The sequence below is a fragment of the Blennius ocellaris genome (genome assembly GCF_963422515.1).
Source record: "Blennius ocellaris genome assembly, chromosome: 20".
NCBI classification, from domain to species: Eukaryota; Metazoa; Chordata; class Actinopteri; order Blenniiformes; family Blenniidae; genus Blennius; species Blennius ocellaris.
In genome coordinates, this window is record NC_137669.1 from 6050926 (window position 1) to 6061783 (window position 10858).

The window sequence follows — 10858 nt, forward strand, 5'->3', positions numbered from 1 at the left end:
CTATCAGGAGTGAGTCTCAACTATTCAACTACTGATATGGAGGATAAAACTAGAAAACTGACCGTGAGTCAAACCACCGTGGGGTCGCCATGTTTGTTTACAAGGGATGGAAGGGGGGGAGGGGGAGAGATGCACATGTGCAGTAACAGGCTAAATAGCCTCCAGCAGTCTTTCCAGAAGTCTTTCCACCTTGAGAGCCGGATTAAAACCTTCACAGATACAGTGGATCAGAACACTGATGTCGTGTGAAAAAAACCCAACAGTGAAGAAAGTTTTACGGATGCATTCGCAATTGTTGTCGTGTAAACGGGGCCTCATCTTCTTCCTCTTCTGTGTTCTTCCTCTCTATTGTCCTGTTCCTCTCCTTCATCCCATCCTTCCTTCACTCCTTTTTTCTTACGCTACCCACCCCCCCATCCCCCATCCCCCATCCCCCATCCCCCGAACTGTGTGTGAGTCAGCCGTTGAGGCCGATCAGACCTGTGATCTGCGATTCAGTGAACGACGGCAGGCGGCGGAGAGAAGAGGAGCCGTCGAGACCGTCAACAACACTCTGATGGAACCAGGCCGAGCGTGTGTGTGTGTGTGTGTGGGTGTGTTTGTGTGCGTATGTGTGTGTGTGTGTGTGTGTGTGTGTGTGTGTGTGTGTGTGTGTGTGTGTGTGCGCGTGTGTGTGTGTGCATTTGCTTGTGTAAGCAAAGAAGCAAAGAAGCAAAGAAAGGTTTTTGTTTTGTTTTTTTTGTGAAGTTTTGATGGAAGGTTTGTCACCATCCAGCCTCTCATCACTTTTCAAAGGAGAGCAGACGCCTCTCTGAGAATATAAACCCTCTTTCTGCATGTTCAGAGCTGCATCACACCAGAGAGAAACCCCCAACCCCCCCACCCCCCCCCCCCCCCCCCCCCCCATCTCTTTTTTACCCTGGTCCTCCCCTTTATCATCAATCATGTGTTTCCCCTCACACACACACACACACACACACACACACACACACACACACACACACACACACACACACACACACACACACACACACACACACACACACACACACACACACGCATGCACACACACACGTTGCACGCTGGCCTGTACTGCAGCCCAAAGTGTGGAGGTAATGACTTACACATGTCCCTATTAAGGATCTGGCGCGCGGCGGGGGGAACTTTCCCACCCGTCCATAATTGATATTAATCCCTGCTCTTTGGAGTGGCTCGGGGGAACGGTCGGAGGAGTTAATGCACATACAATAGCACAGTCCAAGACCTTGTTAGAACAAAAAAAAAAAAGAAAGAAAGAAAGAAAGAAAGAAAAGGGGAGGCAATAAATGAGATTAAGCCCCGCCAGGCAGCAGAGTGGATGAGACAGTCTGACACAAGAGGGAGAACTAAACAAGTGGCATTAAGGCCATGGAAGCAATGCGAAGATATGAATGAATGGAAATGTAGATTAGGGTGAACGGAGCCAAATGACGCTGAAGTCATGCGCTCGAAGTTAAGATACATGAAGTGAGTCACAAATCTCCCCGCCGGAGACGGGCAATCCTCCACCTTCCAGTTAAAAATCAAATTGTGATTAAAGCCTGAGGGAGATTAATGTAAAGGAAGCCAAATCGTATTGCAATTAGGAGCTAAAGCAAAGGAAATACGATTAATTAAAAATTCAAAGACAATCAGTGGTGGGAATAAAGTGTCCTCGTCCAACGGTTGTTCCGTGAAGGATGTGGATCATGTGAAATATTGGGGTGCAGCTGGTGGACAGACTCGCCCTCGTTGTCGTCCTGAAGCAGGATAATTCAAATTAAAGCACTCAAAACATTCAATACTGAGACCCGAGCTGAGATACCGATGCCGGTGCCAAGACGGCGAACTCTCCTCAAGGCCTTGCTGTCAGGCTGAGTTTGTAAAAAAAACCCACCCATAATACAACAGCTCCAGGAGCAGTTTTTGAGACAATTCACTGTATTTTGCACCAGAATGTTTCATTAAGGCTTTACGTTCAGATTGTAGTCATTGTCAGTAGTGATTGTTTGTTTTTATTTGGCAGAAATATAGACATTTTCATCACCTGCTCCTCGACGAAAAGAAAAACCTGTAAAGTTTAAAATCAAAGGTTATTTGTGGTTATTTCTACATTCTCCGTTTGCTTTCAGTTTATGTTAGAGCACAGACTGAACTCCACTCTGAAGTGTCAGGTCCCACTGAAGGAAGGAAGGAAGGAAGGAAGGAAGGAAGGAAGGAAGGAAGGAAGGAAGGAAGGAAGGAAGGAAGGAAGGAAGGAAGGAAGGAAGGAAGGAAGGAAGTTCAACATGAATGATTTCCACATGAAGGGCTTGGGCGACCTCGAGCTGCGACCTTCCCGCGGCCCTGAGGCCAGGCAGCCGGGGCAGATGTCCGTCCAGGCGGGGTTCCACTCCCAGCTGGGCTGTCAGACCCTCCGGGGGAAATTCCTGCTGCGTCAGCAGTTTGGGAGGAACGAGGGGGGAAACCTGGGTGCTCCTGCAGCTGCCGACTTCCCCTCTCCTTCAGGTAAACACTACACCATCAGGATTATTACTCATGATTTGCAATAATGACAAACTCCTAGCAGAGGATATTCAGGTTTTTGTGCTTTGCGGTTGCTTCTTTCACATTACGTACATGCTCTTTCACTTGACCCTCTTCCGACCTCGCAGGGGATCAGCTTGGTTTTTTTTCGTTTTAGGTCATTTTTCCTGAACTCTTCAGCTATTTTACGACGACCTCTGACCTCTGCCGGGGCGACATGCTAAAGGACAACACTGCATTAACATTTTATTGAATCAGTCATTGAATAACTGATTTGGCCTTTTTTTTGTTTTTTTCATTGAAAGTAAAAAAAAAAATCTCATTACCCTTTTCTTTTAAACTTTTATTCTTCTCTGTGCTGTTTGAATCAAGGTCTGATAATTACAATGATTTCTGCAGTTTTGTTCCAGGCGAGTGAATTCACCTTTCCCTCAAACCAATGTCACTAAACTCTCCTCTCACGAGGGCAATCTGTCGTCCTCAGAATCAAATTGGGAGAAAATCCCGGCAATTATCAGGAGGGAATTTGTTGGGGTGTCACAGAACTCCAGCTGAGGCAGAACCAGCGTAAAGGACGACGTGGCTCCACTTTACTGGGAACTCACATGTTTTACCTTTGATTCGATTGTAGTCTGTCCAACCAACCTTTACATCTGGTTTTAAATGCATCCATCTTCCACAGCACTTCGTCCAAGTTAGAGTGGAGCCCAACAATCCCTACCCCCCCCCCCCCCCCCTACCCCCCTACCCCCCTACCACAACCAGGGTTTCAATCCCTGCCCACAATCTGAGCAAAATTCCTGCTAAAAATCAGTTACTCTTCCCTGAATGCTTGTGACAAATTGTCGTTTTTTTCTCTGTTACAGTGTCTTGAAATGTTTTCGTCACTGTGGACACACAACTGACTGGAATCTAAGATACTGGCTTCAATATTGATTGATTCAGTGAAACTGATACAGAGTTTGTTGGATGCCTCGTGTGTAACACGGTGGAACACGGTCAGAAGAAGAGGGTTTGTCAGTTCAATTCAATTCAACTTTATTTATATAGCACCAACTACAACACAATCATTTCAAGGTGCTTTTAACAGTGAGAAACAACAAATCCACACCAGCAGCAGAGTGATGGTGGAAAGGAAAAACTCCCTCTAACAGGAGGAAACCTGCAGAACCAGGCTCAGAGGAAGAACCCGTAGAACCAGACTCAGAGGAGAAACCTGTAGAACCAGACTAAGAGGAGGAACCTGTAGAACCAGACTCAAAGGTGGAGAAAACTGTAGAACCAGACTCCGAGGAGAAACCTGTAGAACCAGACTCAAAGGTGGAGAAAACTGTAGAACCAGACTTGGAGGAGGAGAAAAGGAGAAACCTGCAGTACCAGACTCAGAGGAGGAACCTGTAGAACCAGACTCCAAGGAGGAACCTGTAGAACCAGACTCAGAGATGGAGAAAACTGTAGAACCAGACTCAGAGATGGAGAAAACTGTAGAACCAGACTCAGAGGTGGAGGAACCTGTAGAACCAGACTCAGAGGAGGAGAAAAGGAGAAACCTGCAGAACCAGACTCAAAGGAGGAACCGGTAGAACCAGACTCAGAGGTGGAGAAACCTGTAGAACCAGACTCAGAGGTGGAGGAACCTGCAGAACCAGACTCAGAGGAGGAGAAAAGGAGAAACCTGCAGAACCAGACTGAGATTAGGAACCTGTAGAACCAAACTCCGAGGAGAAACCTGTAGAACCAGACTCCGAGGAGAAACCTGTAGAACCAGACTCAGAGGTGGAGGAACCTGTAGAACCAGACTCCGAGGAGAAACCTGTAGAACCAGACTCAGAGGTGGAGGAACCTGTAGAACCAGACTCAGAGGTGGAGAAAAGGAGAAACCTACAGAACCAGGTGCAAAGGGGGAACCTGTAGAACCAGACTCGAAGGAGAATCCTGCAGAACCAGACCTGGAGGAGGAATCTGCAGAGCCAGACTTGGAGGAGGAACCTGGAGAACCAGACTTGGAGGAGGAGAAAAGGAGAATACTGCAGAACCAGACTCAGAGGAGGAACCTGGAGAACCAGACTTGGAGGAGGAGAAAAGAAGAAACCTGCAGAACCAGACTCAAAGGAGGAACCTGTAGAACCAGACTCAGAGGAGGAACCTGTAGAACCAGACTTGGAGGAGGAGAAAAGGAGAATACTGCAGAACCAGACTCAGAGGAGGAACCTGGAGAACCAGACTTGGAGGAGGAGAAAAGAAGAAACCTGCAGAACCAGACTCAAAGGAGGAACCTGTAGAACCAGACTCAGAGGAGGAACCTGTAGAACCAGACTCAGAGGAGAAACCTGCAGAACCAGACTCAGAGGAGGAACCTGTAGAACCAGACTTGGAGGAGGAGAAAAGGAGAAACCTGCAGAACCAGACTCAAAGGAGGAACCTGTAGAACCAGACTCAGAGGAGAAACCTGCAGAACCAGACTCAGAGGAGGAACCTGTAGAACCAGACTTGGAGGAGGAGAAAAGGAGAAACCTGCAGAACCAGACTCAAAGGAGGAACCTGTAGAACCAGACTCAGAGGAGAAACCTGCAGAACCAGACTCAGAGGAGGAACCTGGAGAACCAGACTCAGAGGAGGAACCTGTAGAACCAGACTTGGAGGAGGAGAAAAGGAGAAACCTGCAGAACCAGACTCAAAGGAGGAACCTGGAGAACAAGACTCAGAGGAGGAACCTGGAGAACCAGACTCAGAGGAGGAGAAAAGGAGAAACCTGCAGAACCAGACTCAAAGGAGGAACCTGTAGAACCAGACTCAGAGGAGAAACCTGCAGAACCAGACTCAGAGGAGAAACCTGCAGAACCAGACTCAGAGGAGGAACCTGGAGAACCAGACTCAGAGGAGGAACCTGTAGAACCAGACTTGGAGGAGGAGAAAAGGAGAAACCTGCAGAACCAGACTCAAAGGAGGAACCTGTAGAACCAGACTCAGAGGAGAAACCTGCAGAACCAGACTCAGAGGAGGAACCTGTAGAACCAGACTTGGAGGAGGAGAAAAGGAGAAACCTGCAGAACCAGACTCAAAGGAGGAACCTGCAGAACCAGACTCAGAGGATAAACCTGCAGAACCAGACTCAGAGGAGGAGAAAAGAAGAAACCTGCAGAACCAGACTCGGAGGTGGCAGCTTTGTTTCCAGGTGCTTCACCAGCTCTGCTGCCTCACTGCTCTTTGTATCTTCGCTTCCCGTCGAGTAAATTCTTTGTGTTTATTCATTCCGTCTCGACATAAAGACTCTGGCGCTGCGTTCCCACTCCTCCAGTTATCACACCGGCCTATTGGCTGCATTCACAGAACAAAACAACACAGCTTGTGAGGGAAGGTGGATGCAGTGAACGAGTCCTCAGGCTGTGGTGGGGCGCGCGGCCGCCGGCTCGCCAAAGGTCTGGCTGTTTCAAGGAAGTTTCGATAAGTTTCTCCACATTGATAATGATGGAGATTCTCTGTATCAGTCCAAATCCTTCTTTTTGGTGTTTTTTTTTCTCTTTTTTTTTTTTCATCATTTCGTCCAGCCTTGAAGGCAGACCCGCTTGCTGGGACCCACGCTGTTTCTCGCCGCCACCGTGCTCGGCGGTCAGTCGGCATCCAGCAACGACGCGTCAACCCCCTCCGCTACAGCACCACAACAAAGTTCTGCTTCGGCTTTTTGTCGATTCAAAAAAAAAAAAAAAAAAAGTCCCCAAATGAGGGATTGAGATGAAGACGTTGGAATGTTTGTGCCGATGTTGTGATTCTCGCCAGAAGATGAACAGAAGTGTGTCCGAGGTGGGTGTCTGTGTATAAGTGTGAAAACCAAACATTCAGATATATGTATTTATATGTATTTTGTCGATTCACACACAAAATCTGGAAGAAGTTTGGAATTTTGATCAGTTGATGTAATGGAGAGAAAACTCAGTGCGGCCATGTTGTCTGGCTGATGTAAACGTCCGTGAACTGTACAACATGTACACTGACGTAAGTTATGTGAAAGAGTTTTTTATACATATATTAAAAAAAATCCAAAACAAAGAGGAGACGGAAACGTAACGCCGTTGAATGATTATCCTTCATTTTAGATTCATCTGCTTGAATGTTAAGAGAAAATCTGCATTGAAATGAGATGCATGTTTGTTTTCTCTCCTGATTACATACAGAAGTCTTGTGCATTATTATGCTTTTTTTAAAGTTAGTTTTTATTTCAGCCACGGTGTTTGAATCAAAGATCTATGAAAAGATTTATGAAAATACCTTTATTGTTCGGTTAAAGCGGGGGGGGGGGGGGGGGGGGGGGCATTTTTAGAATTTTCTCGCTCTGGAACTCATGTTAAAAAAAAAAAAAAAAAAAAAACATTTTTCGGGTTCCATGTGGATGATTGATCAAAAGCAGTGCCTTGACTTGGCTCCTTTGACAGTGGAAAAACAACCGGTTCTTTGGCGGTGCTCATTTAAAAGCTGGCCCTGAAGGAGCTCCTGGTTCCTGTTGGTGGAAAAGCCCTACGAGTGAAACTTTTAATATGGAGAAGTGGATCATCACTTGATTGCCACACTTTCCGGACTACAAGGCACACCAGAATATAAGCAGCACCCACCAAATATAAAAAGAAAAAGAACAAAAATAAAAGGAAAATCTGAGTTACGTGATGCACTTGAATGCATCAACCATGTAAATTGTGGTGTTCACTGGTATTGCTGCTGTTTTATGGAGGATTTGCATGTATGATCCTCACGTTTGTAATCTCTCCTCGTAAATTGTTAATTAAAATGGTAAACTGTTGCCAGGGTCAAAAGAGCTCCCAGTAAAAGGAGTCATGTATGGGAAGTCTTTGTGGACTACATGGGGGGGGGGGGGGGGGGGGGGGGGGGTGCAAGGCATTACATGTGATTGTTTGTGCACTCTGAATATGTATGAATCATGAGGGGGGGTACCAGGGGCGTGGTCTGCCTTTAAGCTGTATGATGAATGTCTTATCTTTATTTATAGTTCAGTTTTTTTTTTCTCCCTTTACTTTTGTTTCTTTCTTCATGTCGGCTCTCTTTGCTTCCTCCTTTTACTCTCTTAGACAGACTAATAATATGCTTATTCTACATCTGTGACGTGAAAATATTTGTTTGTTATTATCCTAAAACAAATAGATATTCGAATGACAAACAAAACGCTAAAGTGATTCAGTAGTTGTTGACACGTGGTAAACCTGGCAGACGTACCCGATGGTCCCAGCGCTTCCCCCGGCTGCTGGATCGGTTGCAGACCCTCCTGAGGTGGTCCAGGATGTGTCCTTACAGTTTATCCCTTTAGTGAAGGCTTGAGGCCTAATCCTCCCCTCTTCCTCCTCTCTCCTTCCTCCTCTCTTCTTCCTCCTCTGCAGCCCCGGCTGTTCCAGGTCTCGATGTCGGGGCCTCCCAGCATCGACCCCGCCGGGTCAAGACCACCAATCAGGGCCTAACAGCTAACAGTCCGGGAGAGAATCCGGATGGAGACCAGACCCGACGCTGAGCCGACGACCGGCTGTCTTCTTCACCTCCGGCGAGCGACGGCACCCAAAAGTCCAGCAGAGTCTGAGGGGAACCTCGGCCTCCGTTACCGTCACACAGGTGAACAGTTGACACGTTGGTTTTTTTTAATCGTCTTCAGTTTCAACCCCAAACAACGAAGTACAGCCAGTTCTTAACCATGTCAAACCAAAAACATGAGATTAATAAACTAGAGCGATAGAGCGCAGATCTCAGCCAACGCCACATTGAGGAACTGAGTTAGCATAGCAAGCACGATAGCCAGTAGCTCATATCGATGCTAACGAGGTGGGTCAGGGAGCAAGGGTGAAACACTGAGCAGGGAGCGTATCCACGGCAACAGACACTGATCTCCTTTGATATTTTTTTTTCTCGCAGTTTTTGGGAGATTTATTTGGAAACGGCCCCAAAACCGAATCGATTGGTCCTTGGATGATGACAAATCATGCCTGATTATTTCATGCAATTCAAGTGACTACATTTTGAGAAAATATGGGAAAATACATGCAAACAGATGAAAACATAACCTTCTCGGCTGAACTTTCCTTGGTGAAGGTAATTACCAGAATTTTAGTTTAGTTTCTTTGTATATTTTTCAGAGACCAGGCACAGAAGACATTCATGTTAAAGAAAAGATGCTTTGTACCAGATTTAGCCGTGGCTACTTCCCATCTCCAGTGTATTGAGAGCAATTTATTGCTCCTAATAAAAATCTATTAAGTTTCAACACTTTTCTTAAAATGGTTTTCATTCAAAACAAAACATTTCTTCTCCTCATTGCACAAGATCATGTATAGTCTATCTAACGAAATCATTAACTTATAAAATGATGAAGAAATGTGTTTTTATTCACATTTTTTGACGCCATTTATTTGATTAAAACCTCATCAGGCAAAGACAGAAAACGGTTATCAGGCGTGGAGGACTTGAGTAAAGGGATTTCACATGCAGTGATTGAATATTTGTTGAGGGTGTGTGTGTGTGTGTGTGTGTGTGTGTGTGTGTGTGTGTGTGTGTGTGTGTGTGTGTGTGTGTGTGTGTGTGTGTGTGTGTGTGTGTGTGTGTGTGTCGCCTCACGTTTCCAATCATCCTATCATCTTCTTCCTCTGCTCTGTACTCATATGCTCCACCTGTTGTTCCCCTTCCGGTGGATTTAAAAGCCACTTCATTCTTTCTATTTGAATTTTTTCATAAATTACTTATCTTTTTTAAGAATTAACTACAAATGAACACAGGGGCAGACAGGGAGACCTGACAGTAACTAGTTCTTCTGCACAGTCGAGCCAATCAGACTAAAGTTCCCTCCATAGTGTCGTGACTCCAAGTACATATTCTTGGGACTTTTATTTTGACAGTCACCATAATAACAACCAGACTTGGTGGTCTGTCCACTAGAATGTCTGTGTTCTCCTGTTGTGTAATGTGTAGAGCTCATGTGTGGCTGCACTACACAAACAAACAACTAGTGGACCAACAGACTCACTACATTGTTTTCCATGGACACTGTTTCCACTGTCAACATTCACGTAAAGCAGTGGTCGGCAATGATTTCTGCACAATGGTTTTGATAAGCGAGATCATTTTTCCGCAGCGTGTCAGGACGGTGTGTGAAAAAACCCTTAACGATGCATGAAAACACAAAACTGTCAGAGTTACGTGCTGGAAAGAAGCTCTGATGGAAAAACACTTTATTTAAATATACATTTTCAAAATAAAACCGCCCCATTCTGACTTTTACTTGGTATTCAGCTCAACTTGTAAACTTCATTTGACGCTGAAGGACGTCGGCCTCGTGTGCAGAATGAAAGTTGTAAATCAACGTGTGGCGAAGTTTTGATCTCGTCTGCAAACTGTGCAAGAGGAAGGTTTTCTGTTGGAATATCTCAATATTCGACATTTCAAATCAGATGCCAATCACACCAAGATGTAACATTGTTCTGTTGGAAAAAAAAACAAAAAACTTGACTTGTAAAATATAAATGCCACTTCAGTAGAACGGAGCGGCTAATTCTGTTCCTGATGGATGTATATAATAAACAGCTTGCAGTAAAGAGCCCGGTGACTCATGTTTTATACGAAGACGCGCTCTTTGTTGCCGCGCAGCTTCCAAACACTTGCTCCAATATTTTTATGGCCTCTGCTCTCCATCGGGATAATTAAAACTGCCGAGATCAATTTGGCTCGGCACTGCGAGGAGTTTCACACCTCTCCACACTCGGCGTATTTATGCGATCGCTTCCCACAGGCCGCCCACCCCCCCCCCCCCCCTCCTCCTCCACCTGTGGCGCTTTTCTTTTCTTTTTTTTTTCTTTTTTTTTTTCTTCTCATCCTGGCACCTTCTCCTCCAGAACTATCTTGGCTGCAGCCGAGCCGCTCGCTCACCCGCTAATTGCTAATCAGAGCTCGCGGCCCCGCTGGTCTGCAGTTAACCTCCAGACTTCTGGGCGATGTTCCTCCGCCCCCTACGCAATATGGCCGCTTTGTGGGTTTTGGGCGGCGGCCAGGTCGCCCTCTTGCGCCGAGCCCCGAGCCCCCCCCCCCCCCCCCCCCCCCCCCCCGCCTCTCTCCGACGCCATCCCGCAACGGCATTTGTATTCCAGTGGCGCTTCAGAGGGGCCGCTGGCTCTTTAAGACTGTGGGAAAGACGGCGTTTGTGCAGTGGAACGGGCCTGTTTTCACACATTCCTGAGGAGGGCATATTGAGCTCATTACCATGGCCCAACTACAATGGCTCTTTGTGCAGGATACGACGTCTGGGACGGTGCCAAATATCCCCGGGTTGCAT